Source organism: Phyllostomus hastatus, unplaced genomic scaffold (genome assembly GCF_019186645.2).
Source record: "Phyllostomus hastatus isolate PE091 unplaced genomic scaffold, TTU_PhHast_1.1 phas_contig_159, whole genome shotgun sequence".
Classification (NCBI taxonomy): domain Eukaryota; kingdom Metazoa; phylum Chordata; class Mammalia; order Chiroptera; family Phyllostomidae; genus Phyllostomus; species Phyllostomus hastatus.
Window position 1 is genome coordinate 35,214,466 of NW_025333640.1, and position 22,598 is coordinate 35,237,063.

Genomic DNA, 22,598 nt, shown 5'->3' on the forward strand with positions numbered 1-22,598 from the left:
TGCCCTTGCTAGGACGAAAATCCAAACTGAACGGGCTCACGGGGCCAATGATAAAATGCCAGTTCCTTCCCTTCTGCAGCCTCTTTGGTTCCCTCTCCTGGCTTACTAATCTCCAGAAATAGTGTCTTTCTTTTTGTGTCTCCTTCCCCCTCTGCCTGTCAAAATTTCCTTTCCAGAAGTATCCTGGAGTAAAGAGCCTTGGACCCAGCTTGCCGGTTGGAAAGCTGATTGCACCCCTCCCTCAGAGTGCAACCTCCAAACGTTGAAATCAACATCCTGGTCTCCGCTGCCCATCTGTAAAATGGCATCCCGTGTGATTGTTGTGAGGATTAAATGAGATGCTATGTGTAAACGACTTATACCATCACCTGCCCATTTTAGACAGGTAAGCTGCCATGATGGTTTGCTACTTCGTAAGGGAGGGAATGGCACTACTAGCCAGAGAGACGGGGTGGCACAGTGGAAGGGCATGGGTTTCAGAGGCTGAATGTCCTGGGTTTGAAGCCTGGTTTGTATTCCGCTCCCTCTCTCTCCCCGTCTCTCATACAAACACACATGCAACCCACATGTGCCCACCCACAATAATTACAAAGCACGGACATCTGAAGCTGTTTTTAGAGTGAGAGTTAGGTGTCCTTCCTAAACTCTTAAGACCCCAAATATGTCAAGAAAAGGAGGAGGTCATGGAGACCAAATGTTGCATTACGTTCTGTGTCCTCAGTGTAAGATGACATAGGGGTGTGCAACACGTTTTGGAACGCTATACAACTATGTTTTCAATGGGTGGATTTTGAACATAAAGGAGGAAACTGGGCCAGTTTATTGACACAGGACGTTTCTGTCATCACGTCGGCTGGGCAGCCCTCCACGAAGGGTCAAACTCTCTCCTACAGCTACTGCAGAGCTCAACACTTACCGTGTTTCCTCCACGCCCAAACCTGCCTCCTCTCCTCCAACCACATTCCACCCTCCACCCCGGCCGCTCGCCAAACCTGCCCACCAACTCACCAATACCTCCAATCGCTGAATCCAAAGGATTCACGCGTCCTGTCTTTATCTCACGAGACCTCCCAGATGGGTCTCTAGATTTGGAAACGCTTCGACCTCCTGACTTCTCCCTTCTCATCACACTCCCTTCACGCCATGCCTTCTATCTCCATCTCTGCCCTCCTCAGAAGCGGGCTTTGGCTCTCTGCTCTCCTCTCGCTGCATTCTCTCTCAGGGTGGTCTCACTGGTTCCCGCGATGTCACAGACCACGTGTGTGCTGGTGACTTCCGAATGTGTATCCTCAGGCCAGCCAACAAGACTAGGGGCCACATCAGAGATATGGCAACCTCACCGTGTCCAAAGTGAACTCTCAGTTTCTCCCCCAGAAATATGTTCCTCCTGCCCACTCCCCCTTCTATACAAGGGCACCCACGTCCTTCACTGTGCACCCCAGAAATACACTCATCATTCTCAGTTCTTCAGCATTCCCTACACATCCCTGCAATCCTACCCAATCACTCAGCAGCACCTCTGAAATACATCTCCAAACTAAATATCTCTCCATCTTCATTTCTATGACCATTCTGACTTAAGACAAAAAACGTATCTCACTAGAATTATAGTATGCCCTTCTTTTTAATATTTCTTTAAAAAGCTTTATTGACTATAACTGATATACAAAAGGACCAGACATACTTAATTTTTATAATTGGATCTCTCCACTTCTACCTCCGAACTCTGCCTACCCATCCTCCACACGACAGTCAGAGCAATCTTAGTCTGAGCTCCTCATAAGGTCATTTTAAGGTCACCTGGAATTTTCCATTATACTTTATATTTTGATGTTTCGTCTTGAAATATTAACATCATTTCTAAATATTCATAAAACATTCTCCATTTTCCTTGAAGGTCATTAAAATGCTGATTAAATTAGCAGCATTATTTCAAATTAAGCTTTCCAAAAGAGCCCTTGATTTAGGTTTCATAAGACAACTATTATTTTAGTAACTAAAAATAAAATCCAATTACGGTTGCTAAGATAAAATAATGCACTTCATTTATTTACATTGGATGAGTTAGCATAAAGGAAATATAGTGGCATTTTGTTTTGCCTCTGGTAAGTTCTAAATAACTTTTTAACATTTAAGTAAAAGACACATTTATAAATAAATATTCTTACAATATGAATTCTTACTGAGACATGTTCTTGCTCCTGTTTTGAATACTCTTTATATGTTGGCTTATATATAATTAGTATATGTAAAAAAAAGATATCAGGTTAACTGAAAGTAGGATTTGTCCCTCATTATTTGGATGAAGATAGGGAAGTTCTTTTGTTTTCTGATGGGACCTGATTCCACTGATGTAATGCTTGTGAAAGAAAGAGTTCAGGTGACCTGACTCAGCAGCATATTGTTATGGGTGTGCATAAGAATCTATGGCTCAGATGCACATACACCTGCATATAAAACATACATGAATAAATCAAGGGGAAACATCAGTCATTCAAGTTACTTGACATTTCATGGGAATAAAACTGCAACTCTATTCTTTAACTAAATATTTTATTGTTTGATAAAAAAATGTGCTTGGTAGAGACTATAAAATGAAAATAGTGACTTAAGGCAATACAAAGAAAATTCTTTTTTTTTTTTAAAGATTTTATTCATCCATTTTCAGGGAGGGAAGGGGGGTGGCGGGGGGAGAGGGAGAGAGAGAGAGAGAGAGAGAGAGAGAGAGAGAGAGAGAGAGAGAGAGGGAGACATCAATGTGCGGTTGCTGGGGGTTATGGCCTGCAACCCAGGAATGTACCCTGGCTGGGAATCGAACCTGGGACACTTTGGTTCCCAGCCCGCGCTCGATCCACTGAGCTACGCCAGCCAGGGCTTAAAGAAAATTCTTTTACTGAAGCAAAATCATTAAAAATATAGTCTAATCGATGGTTGCTATGTATCACATACAGACAGCATCCTCACCACATATGTAGAAGGTGTAAATTACCTAAATACTTTCAAACAAATGTCATTTGCATATTTTGACCTGACTGATCTGTGTTAATCACTCATATTTACTGAATTCCTCAAGTATTCACCCAGTTCTTCTCTTCTCTGTACATGTACTAATTAGTACAGAAAGGTAGTATGACATTAATACCTTTGGGAGTCGTTTTTTCCTTTGTGTTAACTGCAGCAGCATGGTGTGACTGGGTGCTTTGTGAAAATGAAGTAAAGGTTCGTCAAAATGGTGGCCCCTTACAAAGTTTTGAGCGTGGCTATGAGGGAAAGAAGCTGAACATTTACTTACTAATAGGGTCAGCAGGAAATCAAGGATGAAATGACATAATTTATCATCCAAACCAAGACACTTCTGAAAGTGAAAAGAGAATTGTTAGCAATTATGTCCAGACAACAGAAATAAAGTGATCCTGTCCCACACAAAACAAGATGTAAGGGCGCCCGAAGATAGTTTCGCCCTAAGGAAATAGAAAGTCGAGACCAGGGTAAGAATAAGTTACAGGAGGAATGACTATTTCTCAAGCGCTGACAGGTAACAGGGCCCTGAATGATTGTCCCCAGTGACAAATGGGAGGGGAGGTGCCGTTCTGCGCCGGCACGGGTGCCAGGGAAAACACAGAACTCCGGGGAATTTGAATTTCAGATAAACAGCACACAATTTCTTCATAGAATAATGTTTTAAACAATATGTGGGGCCTAGTTTATACTTCAAAGAATTCTCATTAGTCTGGAATCCAAAGGCGACTGTGAGTCTTGTATTTTTATTGCTACACTTGACAACTCTATTGGGGGCCCACCGTCCGCATACCCAGAGAACTTTCGCTGCTTGCCGAGATGACCAAGAAAGGCCTCTGTGGTTCTAAACTCAGGATTCCTTGCAAGACCTACAGTGTTTTCTTATTTTTATTTTCTAAAACTGGCTTAATCACTCTACAAAATAGAAGGGCCCCTCTGAAGTGCTTCACACGGCACTCAGAGTCTGGAAGCTGCCGGTATCTAAACGCCGGAATGACGGGGTGCCCCCGCTCTGCTGCCAGCCGGGGGACAGAGGGGGGGGTGGGGGGGCTCTCGGTAAGCGCCCTGAAGGCACGGGAGGAAACCGCAGAGAAGACGGCTGGCTGAAGAGCCGTGTCAGACTAGGGTTATGTGCTCATGGGCCAGATGGGCCACGGTTGGGTCCCCAAGTTCCTTCAAGCCCTGGGAGCCCAGCCAGCAGGTCCTCAGGTAGAAATAGAAACAAAGCTCAAAGCCAGAGGGCAGGACTCTGTGAAAGAGTCAAGGAGGTTCAAGATCCAGGAAAAAAAAAAAGAGGCAGGTTTGGAGTGACCGGGAAGGGAACCAACAGGTCAAGATGGTGCCCTCTATTAGGACTGGAATATCCCCAACTTCCTTATATTGACCACTGAATGCGAGAAGCATAGTCTTTCTGAATGGTCTTCATTCATTCCATCCAATATATTGCAGTTAGAATTTTTATATAAGGATGGCCAACTTGAATAGTGAGGATACTGTCAAAATAATAGTAGTAATAGCTAATTGGTATTGGGCTCTTACTATGTACCAAAAATAAATTAAGCTTTTCTCTTGGATTAATTTATTGAATTGCCAAAACTCTATGACATAAGTAATAGTGTTATCTTCATTTTACTTTAGTATAAATTCTCTTGGTTTTCCAGGTAGGTTCTTATATCAAGATAAGATAAAAACTGCCAAAGGAGAACGGGATCTGTAAGAACCACTGTGCCTGGCTCATGTCTCTGCCGTAAAGACAGCCTGGGAGCCCACCAGCTCAGCTGGACTTTTCTCAGCTCCGCTGCTGCTTGCTGGCTCTGTAACCTTGGGCCAGGGGCTCCATCCCCGGCAGGGGCGTCCAACCCTCGGCCCACGGGCCGCCATATGCGGCCCAGGAGGGCTGTGAATGCAGCCCAACACAAAATCATAAATTCACTTAAAACATTATGAGATTTGTTTTGTTTTCATGGGTGTTTCTGAATGTAATGTGTAGCCCAAGACAACTCTTCTTCTTCGAGTATGGCCCAGGAATGCCAAAAGTTTGGATACCCTTAGAGTCTAAGTCTTAATTTCATTCTATTTAGAAAGCAGGCAATAGTAGGGGCTGTCTTACAGTGTTATAAAAATGAAAGACTATGGAAAAGGTTGAACAGATGATATACAAGGAGTATGCAATAAATACCAAATGTTATAATTTAGAAAAGACATACTATTGAAAGGAAAGGAAAGGAAACAAAATTTGTAGTTACTGTAATTTTTGCATTGATTCCTTTTCTTTATAGTTTACTCTTTTTTATATAGTGTTCTATTTCAGTTTTGTATGAGGTCTAATTATGTGTCTCCAGAGAGCCCTTCATCTCTACCTGCAATCCATCCCCTCCGATACCTGCTCAACAGAAAGCCCTGGCAGGAGATAGAGGGTGGAGTGGAATAACTGGAGCTGGATTCTGGCTGGGACTGCATCTTCCTCCCGCCCACACCCCACACACCACCACCACCCCTCCCCCGCAGGAAGCAGAGCAGCTGCAGGGTCCAAATCCGATATGAATGAATACAAGGAAGATTTATCTGCTCCTACCACTTCTGTCCTCAGTTGAAGAGTCATAACACATGGCATTAAGTCTCCCCAATTTCCTAAAGGGGATGGGAGTCAATACCCTACAAGGTGAATTTTAGCCATTGAGAGACAAAACACAGGAGGAACCAGTGGATGAAGTCACCAGCCTTCCAACCCCACCACGAACTTCTGCATGTTACACTAGGGCCATGCGACCTCTCCAGAGATACCGCGTGTGACCAGACCCTGGCTGGGTATGTTTTCTTGTAAAAAAATGTGGTCAGCTCAGTCACACAATAGCTTGTGATTAATTTTTCTTTTTCCACTTTTTGTCTTAATTATTTTTCCTCTCGCTCATACTGCACTGGAATTAAAAAGATGATAGATGATTGATAGGTAGGTAGATAGATAGATAGATAGATAGATAGATGATAGATAGAAAATAGAGGATAGAAGATAGATAGATAGATAGATTGATTGATAGATGATAGATAGAAAATAAATAGAAGATAGATACATGATAGATAGAAGATAGATGATAGAAAATAGGTAGAAGATAGATACATGATAGAAGATAGATAGATGATAGATAGAACATACATGATAGATAGATAGATAGATAGATAGATAGATAGATAGATAGATAGAAGCAACTCTGACTGCTTTGCCATAAGCTATTTTACTAGGAAATCCAGGCTGAGGCCATTAGTAAGAAGAGTAGTCCTACCAAGCTGACCCTCAAGGTGGAATTACAGAATAATCACTCTGTATTAAGGGAGTCTTAGAGACCCCATTGCTGATGACCAATGAGTAATGCCTCTAGAATGATCGGTATCACAATTAACCAAGTTCATGTGATCGATATGGGAGCAACCATAATTGAAAGAACTGTGATATGATCTTTACGGCATTGGAAGTCTTGTTAAAAAAGGAAAAAGCAGGCAGGTTCAGGACAGCTAATTGTCAGCTAAAGGAATACCATGAAAGTCAATAGGTCTCTGTGAAGTTTCAGAAAAACTCTTGTCTCCTGTAGCTTCAGGCACACTGGACGGGAAATCAGGCTTGGGATCTAATTATAAAAGTTGCAAAGTCATGGAGAAAACTAAAAGTGTATTCTCAACGATCCCCTGTGTCAAATCATGGGCTCTGAAGGAAAATAATGGGGCTCTACTACCTGAGATTGAAACATGTGGGTGGAGAACTCTGAGACTCTTGAACCTCAGATCTCAAAGCCACCCAGATTTGTTTACAAATGGGCGGTTCTGATTTAGAGAGCCAGGAGAGGTAATGGAATCCTCCTGCCACCCTGAGGTCCCAGGAGAGAAGGGATGGAGTGATTACTGGGAACCGAAATGAGAAATGTGGCGATGAGATCCATCTTGAGAAGAATACATGTATGTAACACGGCAGAGAGGGAAGAAGGATAGTGAAATCACAGCCACACACTCTACCTTCCCCCTTACCTTCTGCCGGAACACCCATCGGCTCACACTAATCGAGGTCAGAGGGCAAAGGAGCCCCTTCTGGGGCTGGAATCCAGCGGAGAGAGATGGCAAATGGATTTGCAAGGACACACTGAAGACACTCAGCATAGGTTAAGTTTTATAGCATTTTTGCATTTCTTTGAGCTACTTTATGATAAAATTTCTCCCCACAATAAAACTTCTCCCTAAATACAGATGGAAGATTTCTAGGAACTTCCATGGTGTGGAATAAAATGCACACAATGGGAGTACTCTTCAATAGACATTGTTAGGTGAAAGAACCCAGTTTGTAAAGGCTAGATACTGAGATTAGACAATTAAATACAGATGACAGAAGGTAGGAGTCAAAATCTACCCATTTAAATGTTAATCTCACCCAAAACCACTCTAAAAAAACATCCAGAATAATGACCGCCCACATGTCTGAGCACTGTGGACAGCCAGGTTGACACATAAACTGAACCATCACACCCTCCCACTTCACTTAAAGAGAGCAAGGCTGCCTTTCCTCCTCTCTCCAGAAGAAGAGATAAACACCCAGAGCACTTCCCTGGGGCTCTGTCATGCTGCCCAGCACTGACCTGCCTGTCCCAGCCAGTTCCCCTGGCATGCCCGCACTTCTCTGCATGTAGGTCAGTTAGGAGACAGTGGGGATAGTGGTGGTGAGCATTACAGGGAAGGTCGGAAAGCAGGATGACCTGGGACCCACATTTCCAGCATCTTTAGAAAACAGGTGTACTCCTCTCCTTCAACTTTAGGAATTTAGCTGGTGTCCCTGCATGAAAGAAGTCCTCCTGAACACGCTGGCAGTTGTACTCAGTGTGTTAAGGACAATGATAAGGAAAGGGAAGAACACATTGGGAGTATTTAGAAAGGTTGCTAAGCCGGACTGGAGGACTTGGGGAAGGCTTAGTCCAATTAGACGGAGTTAGACGAAGCCAAAGATGAAGAAATTGTAACACGTGGACGTGTTAGGGAGCCACCAGCCCCTTGGCTGGCGTGGGTGCTTTCCTTCCTGAGCACCTTTACTCCGACAGAGCCACGGGAGCCACAGCTTCCGAGTTCATTGGTGCTGGTTCCTTAGCTAGAGCTTCCGAGGACACAAGACATCCCCAAAGATTGTTTTTCTCTAATTGCTAAAAATACTCAAAAGTCATGTTTTTAAAAAGCTACAGTAAGTCTTCACTGGTACATATAAAATCTTGCCTGAGTTTTCTAATTTCCTACAAAATTACAACTGAAATAGGTGCTCTTTCCACCTAAAGATATTAACACACATTTATTATATTATTAGATTACATTTATATGTATTATATTGTATTAAGTAATAACATACTATACCACCATCCTTCTCAATATTTATGCTTTACTCCTACATAATATACACACACAGACTGTGAATAAATCTTGCACTACTTCTGCCTACCTATGGTGTGATAACCGTGGTTTGCAAGAAAAATAAACATGACTTGCTTATTGCAATCACCAAAAATTCATTCATTCATTTATTCATTCAGTCATTCACAAAACATTGAAGGAGTACCTCGTGATGTCCTAGGTTCTGTGCTCAGAATGGTGGATGCACCCTTCCCAGAGGGGCTCCCCGGGTTAGGGAGAGACCGACAAGGAGACGGGCAACGTGAGTAGTGTGGGAAGTGCCAAGGTCAAACCTGAGCGCAAGGTACTGAAGAACCACTTTGGTTTTTATTTCTATGGCAAATCGAGAGCCTTTACTCTTCACAGTTTAAGTAAATCTGCCATTACTTCATCCATAACTGTCCCAAAGTAAACTTGATTTTCCAGTGTATAAATGAAACTGTCTAAATGTAGTATAACAAATAGCTTCTCATTGGTATTCTTCCTAATGGCAAGAGAGATTAGAGAACACCCTGACCTTTCTCACAGTCCAAAGTCTATAATCCTCTGGAAAAATAAAGAGGAAAGGAACAGAACATAGCATGGATGGTATAATCACACATAAATAAATTGTTTATACATGATCTCAAAGTAGGCTCGTTCAAATAATGCAAAATTGTCTCTAAAGAGAATCTAGCCACAAACTTGGCAAAACAAGAATGGTGTAAATCAAATACTTTTGCAAGATTTTTAAAATTAATACTGGGTTTCCGTGAGCTTGCAATGGGCAAGGCTCAAGGACTAAAAGTACATTTCAATATAAAAACATCTGCAGCCCCTCTTAGGCCTTAGTTTAGTAAAATAATTTTAATGAAAGTGTCCCTTTGGGCCTTTTTACAAAGATATTGTCACTTAAAATTGAAATTGCTTAATTTTTAGTTGTATTCCTTATTATGACTCTAAGAAATGCATTTAAAAAAATCACACTCTTCTGTTTTCAAAGGGCAACTTATTGTAGCACCAAAGGTTCAGATGCAATTGAAAACATCTCAGGAAAGCTCGGGATGTTTTGAAACAAGCGCACATTTGGCGCCCAGTTCTGGCTTTACTGAGAAGGAGGAAAGGACATGAAAACGATGTCAGTTGTTGCTGTGTGCCGAGTGTATCCAGACATGGGTCCGTAGTATGCTTACTCACATAGATAGCCACTTATATATTCAAATTTTAGATGCAGAGAAAAATATTTTCCTTCTCAAAATAGCTCTCCCATTAAACGTGTTGTTCTTCCCTTGCTTTGAAACTGCTTTTCAGTATTTCAACAGAAAACAGAATCCCGGAAGAGCAAAGCTCTCAAGCTCAGGAGCTCCGGAAGCGGGTGTGTCCTCTGAGCACAGATGGTTCCGACGGGTGAGCTCTGGTAAAGGGGAAGGAAGGCGAATGCCCTTTGGAGAAGTAACAGATCTACATGGTGATTTGTATAAGGCTGGCTGCAACAGGAAGAGCACCTAACTACCCCCCAAAAAAGTGGGGGGTGGGGGGAACCCCCTGATACAGAGGATAAGCAAGTGAGCTCTGGAGCCAGATTCCTGCATTCAAACCCGAGCTTTGCCACTCCCCAGCTGTGTGACCCGTCGCTAGTTCCTTAACTTCTCTGTGTCTCATTTTTCCACCTAGGAAATGGAAAATTTCAACATTCATATCCTAGTTTTTATGAAGACTAAAAGTTTGTGTGCAATTACTTGGAAGAGTGCCTTGCACAAAATTAAGTATTCAATAAGTATTCATTATACTAGTATTTCCAGAATCTGAGAAATGTGGCATGTCGACCTGGGAGGTAAGTTTAGAGTAATAATAGGATTTCAGCTCACTACTTTGGGGACCTAAAAATGGAAGTTTAGAAGTGGCAAGTGACTTGTCCAAAGTCACATGGGTGGTAAACGGAAACAGGCAAGACAGAGGTTGGGTCAGGGTTCTGTCTAATCAGGACTGTAGAGCCCACAAAACACGAAAGCCTTCCAGATACAGACGAGTGGGAGAGAAAGAAGTATTGGGCACTAGAGCAATAACCTGGTAAACAACATTGCTGGATTTAAAAAGGTACTCAAAGGAGCTATGATTTCAACAGAAGGAAATTGCAAAAATATACATGAATATCTGGAGCTTCATGAAGTATGTTCACAGATTTTATACAAAAAGCACAAGAGCAGATACAATACTTAATACAGTAGTCTAAAATATATATAATTTGCAGACATATACTAAGCCTCCGGCACCATCGAGAAAGGCACTGTAATATTCCTTCTGTAGTAGAAGAAGAAGAAGAAAGAGAAAAGAAGAGAAGGAGGAGGAAGAGAACCTGAGGGTTAGATGCATTTTTCCACACCACAACCTGTTCTTTCTGTCTCTCCAAATCATCAGAGACCCTTAATCTACTGGCACATAGTACACAGCTCCATCTGGTCCAGAAGAACACAGTTCTATTTGGAGCACAGAGGCCAAGCATCTACAAAGTAGAAACATTCCAAATACTTCAAATTATAACTCAGTTGTACTCGTCTTTTTTAATGCTCAGACTTAACTAGAAAGTAGAGCCCAATGCTTGATTCTATTGGCCTCCCTCTCCCCATGCAGCCACATCATTTGCACGATTATAGACGCAGTGACCTTGTGTCAGCAGTTTCCTTTGTGGCGCGGGCTCCGCAAATGTTTATCAAATGTTTATAAAACTAGTTTGTGGGGGGTGGGGGTGGGGAAGGAGTATGTTTTAAGCTGAAACACAGCAAGTAAAAATCGCATCACTTGAGAGCAATTTCTTTTATCTACCTTGCAGAAATGCGATGTGAATACGTAAAAAGATCCGAACTAATTTAAGGTACACGACAGAGGAGCACAGAAAAGAAGAAAAGAGAGATGGCTGAAACTGAAACTGAAATGAACTCCAGAGAAAAATTTCTTTCAGGTATGGGATTTAACAATATATAAAAATATATCAAAATGATGTATTTGAAAAAATAACATACCCATAATATTGGGGCACATTGAGATTAACGGCATATGCATGAAAGGGGTGAACCTAACGTTCTGAGTCTGCAGAGACAAAGAAGCCTGTGGCATGATTTCCTTTAATAAGCAGACAACTGAGGCCAAGATCAGAATTGTTAAGAATTTGACCACATGGCTTAAAGTCTATTCCCAGGCTTTCACCAGATGCAAAGGCAAAGTTGAAATATCTCTAGACTGAACCCGTTTCCTACCACTGCATATATTACCGCTCCACGTACTTGTTCAGAAAAGCGCGTGTGAAGGCAATTGTACATTCCCAATTAGTTTATTCACAGTACGAGTGAATCTGGAGAATTCGTTTTTCAAGGCTGACTGTTCAGGTGCGGGAAAGAGGGGAAATGTTATCACTACAGATCTCTCAGAGTTATGCAACTGAGACTACAAATAGTTCTAAAAAATCTGAGGACAATGGCCAGAGCATTTTAAATGAAAAGATGTTTGGAGAAAGTGTAAGAGACTCAAAAACAAGATTCCAATTAAGTAAGAGCATGTTAGCTCAATTTTGAAGAAAAGCTGAAGGTGTCTTAATAAACCATTAAACCTTCACAAGTTTCTCTCCTGCAATATGATCAGATATTTCAGTAACACACAAAAGGAAGCACAGACATAAAGCAAAGACAGAAATGCAGACCTCTCGGTTAGCACATGTGATCAGCAGAAGAATGGTCTCTGAAGATTGTCATGTCCAGTTCCTGGAATCTCTGATAATGGGAACCTTTCGTGGCAGAAAAAATGTGCAGATGTGATTAAATTGAGATGGAGATACCCTGTATTTTCAAGGTAGACCCAACCTAATCACATGTTGTTAGAGGCGGAGAAACTTTCCCAGCTACAGTTACAGTGGTGAGTAACCACAGGAGAAAAGTCACAGAACAGTGAATAGTACTCAATCTGCCATTGTTGCCTGTGAATGTGGAGAATGTGGGGCCTCAAGAAGCTGGAAAAGACAAGGATTCTCCCCTAAAAACACTAAAAAAAGGAATGCAGCCCTGCCTACACCTTCTTCTAAGCCCAGTGAGGTCTATGCTGGGCTTCCAAAATACAGAACTATAAGATAATAAACTTGTTTTAAGTCACAAAACTGGTAATAAGTTGTTATAGCAGCAATCAAAAACTAATATAGACTATAAGTAACTGAGTGTAGGTTTAAGAAAAATTCTAAGAACAAAAAAAGGACAATTTAGGTTGTTTCTGAGTAATAAAATATAAAAAGAGTAATGCTAAAATGAGAAAATGACGAAGGATGAGGAAGAGGAGGAGAAGGGACAGAAAAGCAGAATTAAGGAACATGTACACTAAACTGCGTGGTCCAGTACGAAGCACTAGACAAATATGAGACTATACATCATGGATTGGCAACTCCCAGAGATCTGGAGCTAGGTCTTATTTGTCTAAATAAGAACAGTGCTGGTCAGAGAGCAGATACTCAATTTTTTGTTAAAGATATGTTCATCTTGTACTGCACTCCTGACTCCTCTGGCAGACAGAATAATCTCTGGTGGGAGTCATTTTCAAAAAGTGTTGGCAAAGGGACTTTAAGTCAAAGATCTAAATGAGTCTATAGTGTCTAGTCTGGCCGATTTCTAAATGGGATATTTAGAGGTTATTGTTATGAAATTCTTAAAAAACTGGACAGAGAACGAGGAAGGAGCTAGATGACTATAGATGGATCAAATTACCAGTGGTTCAGATTGTAAACCAAGAAAGTAAAAAAGGTGGTTTACATATCACAGACTGTGAGGTTAAGGTTAATACTAGAAATGATTTTGAAGGCTAAAAAAATGTAACATTTCATTATTAAAAACTGACTTGAATTCTGTAAGAAGAGATTTGTCGATTTGTTTTATGTTTTGGCAAAGTTGCCATCCACAGGTCAGAGAAACCCTCAAGACAGAGTGCTTCTGGACTATAACAGATATTAAACAAAGTTTCACAAAATATTTCTGGGGGCAAGGTGGAGAAAGGGGCGAGAGAACAGAACATCGAAACGGGCCTCAGTGGCAGCCACACAGCGAGGACTGAAGGGGCTCAGGCCCGCCGTGAGAGCGGTGCTCGAGAGGAGTGGACCAGGCGGTCCCCGCCCTGTGCTAATCGCTCCAACATTTTAGTGCTGGGAGGGCAGAGACAGCCAGTGGATAAGATAAAACAGGAAGAAAGAGCAAATCTAGCCAAAGGCCAAATCTAAACTTGTGAATTACAGTAGAGACTATTTATAGAAAGACAATAGTCACCGGGTAAAGAAATAAGGTTACTGTTGTTAATAGCAGCAGTTCTGTCACTGCTTGGTTATGCTACCTCGGGGAAGTCACCTGATCTTTCTTCATTCAGGTTCCTCCATCTATAAAATAGAAGTTATAATAACTTCTACCATATAAGTTCTTTGATATTAAAAAATATCTATATAAAAAATAAAATTTTAAGCAATAAATTTTACATATTTTTATTATTACATGTAAAATAACTCACTTAAAATTGAAACCATGGGAGCTTAGAATGTGGAATATATACTTGTATGTTTTAGAAGTCATGTAAGAGGAAAAAGCTGCAAGGATTTGATGTAACTGTAACTTTAGGAAAATTCAACAATTGACTGTGTCTGCGAAAATAGATAATGTAATCCCAAGCTTCAGTGATGGATAAGAAAAATGTTTGGGTCAAAGATGAGACAGGCTAACTCCAGGCTGGTTAGATACTCCGGGCAAACTTCATTCAGGGCTAGACACTGAACTCTGAGAAGACCCCGGACAAATCATTTCAAGCATTCTTCAGTACAAGAGACCAGCGTAATGGCGAGGAAAAACATAATATGATGAGGAATACCAAAGCAATGAGGACAATCAGCTCAATAAAGAGAGGAATCTACGACAACATGGATGAACCTTGAAAATATCATTTTAAGCGCAATAAGTTAGATAAAAAAGCTAGGAACAATATGATTTCACTCGTACGTGGGATATAAAACTGAAAGCAATGAATGAATGAATAAGTCAAACAAAAACTCACGGACACAGACTACAGCGTGGTGGTTTCCAGAGGGAAAGGGGTTTGTGGGTGGCAAAGGGTGAAGGGGCCAAATCTATGGCGACAGAAGATGATCTGTCTTTGGGTGGTAGGCCCACAATGCAATACATAGATGATGGATCATAGAATTAACACCTGAAACCTATCTAATTTTATTAACCAATGTCACCTCGACAAGTTTAATAAAATTTTTTAAATAAGTGAAGAAGTCAACAACAACGACAACAACAAAAGACTGATTGGCCAACACCATGTAGTTGGATGTCATGCGGGAAATACTGGTTTTAGGAGACTCCAGGAATAGAATGAGAATCAATGAGTACAAGTACTGGTGATAAATTTCAGGTCATCACAATAATACACCTGTGATAATAACATCAGCAAATGCGTGTATGCCTACCACGGGGGCAGATACTCTTGTAAGTACTATATAATAAGTAGCTTAATCCCTACAACAATCCTTCAAGAAGGCGCCAGAATTGCCTCCGATGTACGGCTGAGGGGCCGGAGACACACGGACGTTACATACGTTTGCCCAAGTCACACTAGCAAAGGGCATAGGCAGGGTGTAAGCCCAGTCACCTGGCTTCAGACTTCAGAGCTAGATGACTTGACTTTATAACAGTCTGAATTCCCCATCCTAAAAAAGGGTAACAACATAGCATAGAGTGGCCAGGCGACCTTTTGTTCAGGTAGGTGATGAAATGGCCTTCAGAAACTCGCCTTTTACTCACTCACCAGTACTGCCTGGGCGTTTGTGGGAGCCGGGTTCTGTGCTGGGTCGTCGACACCACCAGGCTAAACCCACGAGAGAGCTCCTGCCCCCGTGTCGGTTATGGGCAGGTGCAGTGCACAGGCGCTAGTCAGATAATTATAAACGTGATTGTTGGTACTGAGGAGAAGTGCATGATAGTATAAGAACATATCATGAAGAATTTTTTATCTGAAATATAGAAGGCAATGTTCTTGAGAAAAAGATTTTAACCTCTATTTTGCCATCTACTGAAACACGTACACAGTGTTTAGCCCTTGGTATATACAATATTATCACAATATTACAATATCACATAATATACAATATTATCACAGTCCACGGGACCCGGTTTTAGTTTTGAGTTTTGATAAGTTGTATTTCTAAGGACCGATATTCCATATTTATTCTTCTATTTTGATTAAATGGCTTGCAAAGGTCAAAGAGAAAATTTACTTTTATTATTTTATTGTTGTTCAATTACAGTTGTCTGCATTTACCCCGCCCTCCATTCCCCACACACCCCAGCCATCCCCACCTCCCTCCCCTGCTTCCACAAACCCCCCCTGGTTTTGTCCATGTGTCTATAGTTGTTCCTGACAACCCTTCCTCTCTTCCCCCCATTATCCCCTCCCACCTCCCCTCTGGTTACTGTCAGATTGTTCTTACTTTCAATGTCTCTGGTTATATTTTGCTTGCTTTTTTGTTTTGTCGATTAGGTTCCAGTTAAAGGTGAGATCATACGATATTTTTCTTTCACTGCCTGGCTTGTTTTACTTAGCATAATGCTCTCCAGTTCCATCCATGCTGTCGCAAACGGTAGGAGCTCCTTCTTTCTTTCTGCTGTGTAGAAAATTTACTTTTTTAATGAAATAAAATCCATTCTGTTTCACAATTACAATATGAGCCCATTCAACTTTTTTATAAGATACTTTTTACCTTGAAACAATCTATAATTTCATCATTTTAAGAATTGTATCACCAGTCAGGGTACATGCCTGGGTTGCAGGCCATGACCCCCAGCAACCGCACATTGATGTTTCTCTCTCTCTCCCTCTCTCTCTCTCTCTCTCCCCCCCTTCCCTCTCTAAAAATAATTAAATAAATAAAATCTTAAAACAAAAGAATTGTATCAGTTATCATTTATTATTTTCAACAATGCTAAGAAAGATAAAAACAATAAGAAAATAGAAAATAATAGTATTATCTAGGATTATAAAACAAAACAAATCATCACTATTGTATCATCTGTCAGTTTGCATATTAAGTTGACCAAAGTGTTACATCATTATCTTTTAAAAATATATAAGACTGGAGATGCAGTCTTTGTTGTCTGCTTTGAGCTTTCACTGAGCTCAGCTGAGAATGCAGAAATTTCATTTTCCGCTCCTCCTGACAAGAGAAGAGAACCGACGGAGGATGGTGATTCACAGTACGGGGTGACTCAGAAGACAGATGCGAAGTGACAAACAACAGCTCAGACTAGAAGGGTGATGACGAGACTAATGGTATCCGTGAGATAAATCTCACTCTTGAAATGACGAAATCCCGCATGAATTTTCTCCAATTCAAGGCCAATGAGTGAATAACATTTTTAAAGACAATAGCGAAATAAATATAGTGCTCTTGTTCACTTAATCATTTAACAGAATTAATCATGTCATATTTTGGAACAAGAACCTGGACTGTCTCATTTTGCCAAAACAGAAGGTGACGATATGCTTTTGTCTTTTGTGATCTTATGGTCTGTAGGTAGAAAAGTGCTGAAAACACAAAATGTTTATACAAAATAAGTGGAAGAAAGTAAATGATGGAAAATGGAAAAATGGATGAATCATTATAAGCTTTGTTCATAAATCTAAAGATGAACATGTTCTGCAATAAGCAAAATTATACATTGTCAGAATTTCAAAAGGTTCTTCAAGTAATACATTTTTGGTGATGCAAGTATAAAAAGAACCAGAACTAAATGATGAGCTAGGATCTACTGGAGATGTTCTTAAAATCTGAAATCAGTATTTACAAGGTAGTTATGTCCCAAGTGCATGCATGACAATTGATAAGCATTAGTCTCATTCAGAGGACGGTATTCATCTCAGGCTCACATACATCCGAAAGCCAGAAAATAGAAAATAAATAATTGAGTTTGTTCTGTTTAAATAGTTATTAAAATTTCACATAAAGTTGTTTTCTCTCTTTCTCTATTCTTACTTCCATGTTACATGAACTACAGGGTTAAAGAGTAAAAACAACCCATTGGCCTCGGACTAGGTAACACGGTGACGGCACTGACGTTCTTGCTGAGGACGCAGGGGCAGAGCTCAGGGCAGGCAGCAGGAACTGGGCTGTGACAGCCTCACAAAAGCGTCTCCTCCTTTGAATGCCTGGTTTCAAGGCCGTGGGGTCCACCCTTCTCCTCCGACTCTTCTCAGCCTCCGGTGAAATGGAGGATGTGAGTTTCACTCTCTGCTCTTATAATGATCCTTGGGGAAGGAAGTCGTATTAATTTCTCTCTCTGATTTCAGTGTAGAGATGATACTGGATATCCAGATCAAAGAACCAAAGCACAGCCTGTCAGCTGTTACCATTTAGATTGAAATTTTTCAATAAGAGAATGACAGAAAGCACCAGCTTTCCCCACTCGGTTGCAAACTATGATTATGTATGAGTTTTAAGGCTCCCCTAACAAAGTACCACACAAGGGGTGATTTAAAAAGACAAATTCATCCCCTCCAAGTTCTGGAGGCTGAACATCTGGTGTCAAGCACAGTTCCCTTTGAGAGGCTCTGGGAGAGAATTCAGCCTGTGCCTTCCTCCTAGCTTCTGGGGGATGGGGCCATCCTTCGTGCTCCTCCTCTTACACGTGTTATCACTCTAGTGCATCTGTCTCCACGTGGCTTTCTCCTCCACGTGTGTCTGTGTTTCTGTGACTGAGTATCCATCTTCTTTCAGGGACACCATCCTACTCTGTTATGACCTCGTTTTAAATTGATTACAACAGCAAAGGGCCGATCTCCAAATAAATGCACATCCACGGGTCCCTGGTGAACGTAAATTGAAGGAGGCACGAGTCAATCTAGGACTTATTTTTATCAAAAATAACCCATTAATTCAGGAGATAGAGAAACTTTTCCATAAAAATGTAAGGATTAGAAGGAGACCATCTGATAATTTATAAGGAGGAAGAGTCCAATATTTGAATAAAAGTACTTTTAAATTAAATATGGATATAGTAAATAATACAGTTGGGAGATTCTCTGTAAGTCTTAAAGCATCAAGTATCTAATGAGAAATCTAAAATAACCTAAAATTGAATTTAAAGTGTTTTTCTTTCTGCCATATTTTTTTTTACTTTTGGGGGTGGGGGAACGTTATAACCCTTGAATGTAAATCTTAATCCTACTAGCAAACATCTCCCTCTTCTTTTATCCTGCATCTCGAGAAGGCTGTGCTAGTTTCTTTGTTTGTTTGTTTGTTTGTTTGTTTGTTTGTTTCCTTCCTCGGGGCTGCAGCCTCCCTCTGGCGGGCCCGCCCACTCTGTCCGATAATGATCAAGGCCAAGATGTTTAACAGCTCGAGGATCCGTTTGATCATGCGCGTTACTGGAGCTCAGGACGTCCTCTTGTTCCCGAATGGCTTCCCTATCGAAATATGGATTTCTTCCCATTAACTTCTATTTCCATTTCTGTTTTACCAGTGACCTCCTGCTTCCATAGCATGCAAGACGCAGAGGGGTAAATTGTCAAAATGCTTGGTGTGGAATAACATGCACGAACCCTGTTAACACTAATGGGGCCGAGGCAAGGACGCCCCCGTCGCCACTGTGAAGCCGCCCCGCCCCGAACTGCTCCAGACGATTACGGAAAGTTTATTAACTTAATGTCATTACCAGAAATGTGCTAATGGTGAATGACTTGAATTCACATTTTTCTCCTGGCAATTACCCATTCTTTACTGATACTGTATAAATTAGAAAAGAAGAAAACAGAAGCCTGTTTCTCTTAGAAAAGCACAAATGTATGTGTTTAAACTCCCACGTTGAATGGACAGGCAGGAGGTGATACAGTCAGTGGTGAGTGACAAATTATGTTCCCTAGCAAAGCCTGTGTGGCATCTTACAATCTTTTGTGATGTTTCATGCGGTTTCTGCTAAATTCCAGTTCAGAATTATCTCCTGCCTGGATGCATTAAGAGTGGAAGGCTTTTCATGACAAAACCCCGGTGATCATCCTTTGCAGGCTGCTGGTAAGTGAAGAAGCCTGCTAAACTGAAGCGTTTGCTGATATCTGGCTTTCAAGGGAAGCCCTCTGGGCTGCGATGTGCACTAATGGACATCTCCCTTGTCTTAGGTTCTTGTGCCTGAAAAGACTTCGGAAGTGGCACTGAGCAGTAAAGCACGGTCGTGACCCCCTCTCTGTCTGAGTCTTGCAGGCCAAGGGAACCGACAGCAGCTCATCTTAAAAGGGATGGATGACTTGAGGGCAGGTGGGTTCTTGGTCTTAAAACAACTGCCCTCACAACGAATCGGGTAGTTCCCTTCTTTCTACTGCAACGACCACAACATTCTTTCTACAAAATGTTAATGAAGCTCATTTGGAGTGGACCAATTGCTGTGTCAGACAGTTATTATGTTTAATCAGAAAATGATTACATCAAAAAAGGTAGAAAATACAAAGAGAATTCCACGTAACCAAGGAATACCAAATTCTGATTTTAAAAAAGACATGCACAAAGAGTATTATCTATGCCCCCTATGAAGAACGTCATTTCATGATTTGGTCATTAGGATGACTACAGTGGATTAAGCGCTTGCTGTTGCTAACAGTTGTAGGTTCCAAAATACAAAAAGTAGAGATAATTGCTCCATAGTTTTGTTAATAAAATAGTAGATCGTTCTGTAAGCATCTCTCATAAACTGCCCGCCGCACACAACACACACAAAGCAAAGGACTAGCCCAGGCAAGTTACATATTTGAGGGAAAGAAGGAAAGATCTTTTCAAGACTCACACAGTTAGCTTTTAAATATTTATGTTCTTGGCCAATGAAATGAAACTTGAGAAAATCTTAAATATTGAGCTACAATAGAAAAAAATCTATAATAATATGTACTATTATAGGTACTTTGAATGTATTAGCTCATTAATCTCTTAAGCCTCAAAATTATCCCCCAAAAGTGGACACTATTCTTACCCCCAACAACATGCAGAATTTTCTTAAAATGTTGCACATATTTACATGTGATTTACTCAAAATGCAATTGGTAAACACTAGAATTTTCATGTTGATCTCTTCATATGCTCTAAATAACTTAGTTCTCAAAAGTTGTTTGCCACCTGTTTGAATATTTGGTAATCGATACACTGAAATGCAAACTTCACATATAGAAAATATATGGTCCCTGATTCCATGCGAGGAGATAAATAGCGAGTGAATATCTTTGTAAATCTTTTGAAATGCTGCGATAAGAACCATTGTCCATGACCTTGTTTCACTGCCCTTTCTAACCCTGCTGATTTCTCACACCCAGCACGTCGCTTCATATTCTAGTAATCATATTATTCAATTAAATGGCTATAACAGGTTTCACATTCCCCACCAATCACGGTGAGTTATCGGGGCTTCCTAAGAGAGTATAAATGATTTTATATGGCTAATTGCCCAAGACCATTATAAACAAAGAAGAAAAATGCCCCAAATAACCAGCCACTAATGAGAGCCATATTAACAGAGATAGCTGGAAGAGGATAGATTGGGGTAATGTTTTACACATTAACTCTTCAAGACTTGTTGAATAGTTGGACTTGGGGCGTGGAGGAAAAGCGAGACCATAATGACTCCCAGATTTATTTCTAGGCCAGTGCCATAAATAAAAGACAAGAGTCAGGAGCAGAAATTGTCCACCTTTGGGAAAGAGGCCACAGAGAGAATATGACAAAATGGTTATCATGTACAATTTAATTAGATTTTTATGCATGCCACTCTAGAAAGAGAAGAAGTCACAGTGTCAGTTATAGGGTCTACCTGGCTGTAGTAAACACCCCTGTACACCACTAAGTCCTACTGACTTTGCCTTGTAGTCCGGGCCCTTGCCTTGGCGGTCAGTTCTGAGCAGACTTACACTGACTCCCCACCCGTGGCACCTGACAGCTTCCACCTGGAGCACAACTGTTTCCCGCCCCGAGGCTTTCTTGATGCCAAGGCTCGGGAAAGCTATGAGAACCCACTGCCACTCACACATGTCCAGTCCAGAAATTCCCGGGTATTCCGTGTGCGTGAATTCACCATGGACCCGTGGGGAATGGGAACCAGTAGACAAATGCTTTCCCCTCTGATTCCCTGCATAGGGTTCGAAGACAGATTGTAGGCCCCCCAGAAAGTCCCATGGGGTTAGAGCAGTGTCTCCCCTCACCATGGCCACGCCCATGAGGCTCCCCCTTCGCTCTGCCTCCCGTCTCATGCCTTGCTTTCCGGGGAACCGAGCTAAGGCAAGTGAGTTTTAAGTGTAAATAGCACTAAATAGGAAGTAAGAAAATATGAAGCATAAACTTTTTGCCACAAACCCAACAGGTTATGTTGGTTAATTCAAATTACTAAAAAGCTGAGGTTTAATTTATTTCAGGATTAACCACAGTGCTATTAATATCAGAGAGAATTTGAAAAATTAATAATACTGCCGAACAAGATAGTAAATTCTTGTCTCTTACTTTACTACAGACATTAGTCATTCAAGTGTGGTTGAACATATTATTATTTTAAATGATGGCAAGTCAATAATGCGGCATGAGTAAATATATTATTAGCAAAGTTCCTAATGTGTAATATTGTATTTTCTACTTAGTTCCTTTCAAATAGGACTGCAGAAAATGGAAAGGTTTTCCATTAAATAATGTAAAAGTCTTTATTTATTACATTGAATCCTGAATGACTTCTGAAGATATAAACTTATGTTTTCCCTCCCCAAAAAGGATAATAAAGAATGAAAATACAGCCCTCGCCCAGTAGCTCAGTTGACTGGAGTGTCGTCCCATACACCAAAATGTTGCCCAGTCACGGCACACACCTAAGGTGTGGGTTTGGGCCCCAGTGGGGGCCTGAAGGGAGGCCACTGATCAATGTTTCTCTCTCACATCAATGTCTCTCTCTCTCTCTCTCTCTCTCTCTCTCTCTCTCTCTCTCTCTCTCTCTCTCTCTCTCCCCCTCTTCCTCTCTCTCTAAAATTAATAAACATATACTCAGATGAGGTTTTGAAAAAAAGAATGAAAATATAGACATTTCATAATGTATACAGTGGTGATGCTTATTTTCATCGATGCATTAGGATATACGACAAAATAGTACAGGATAAAAATG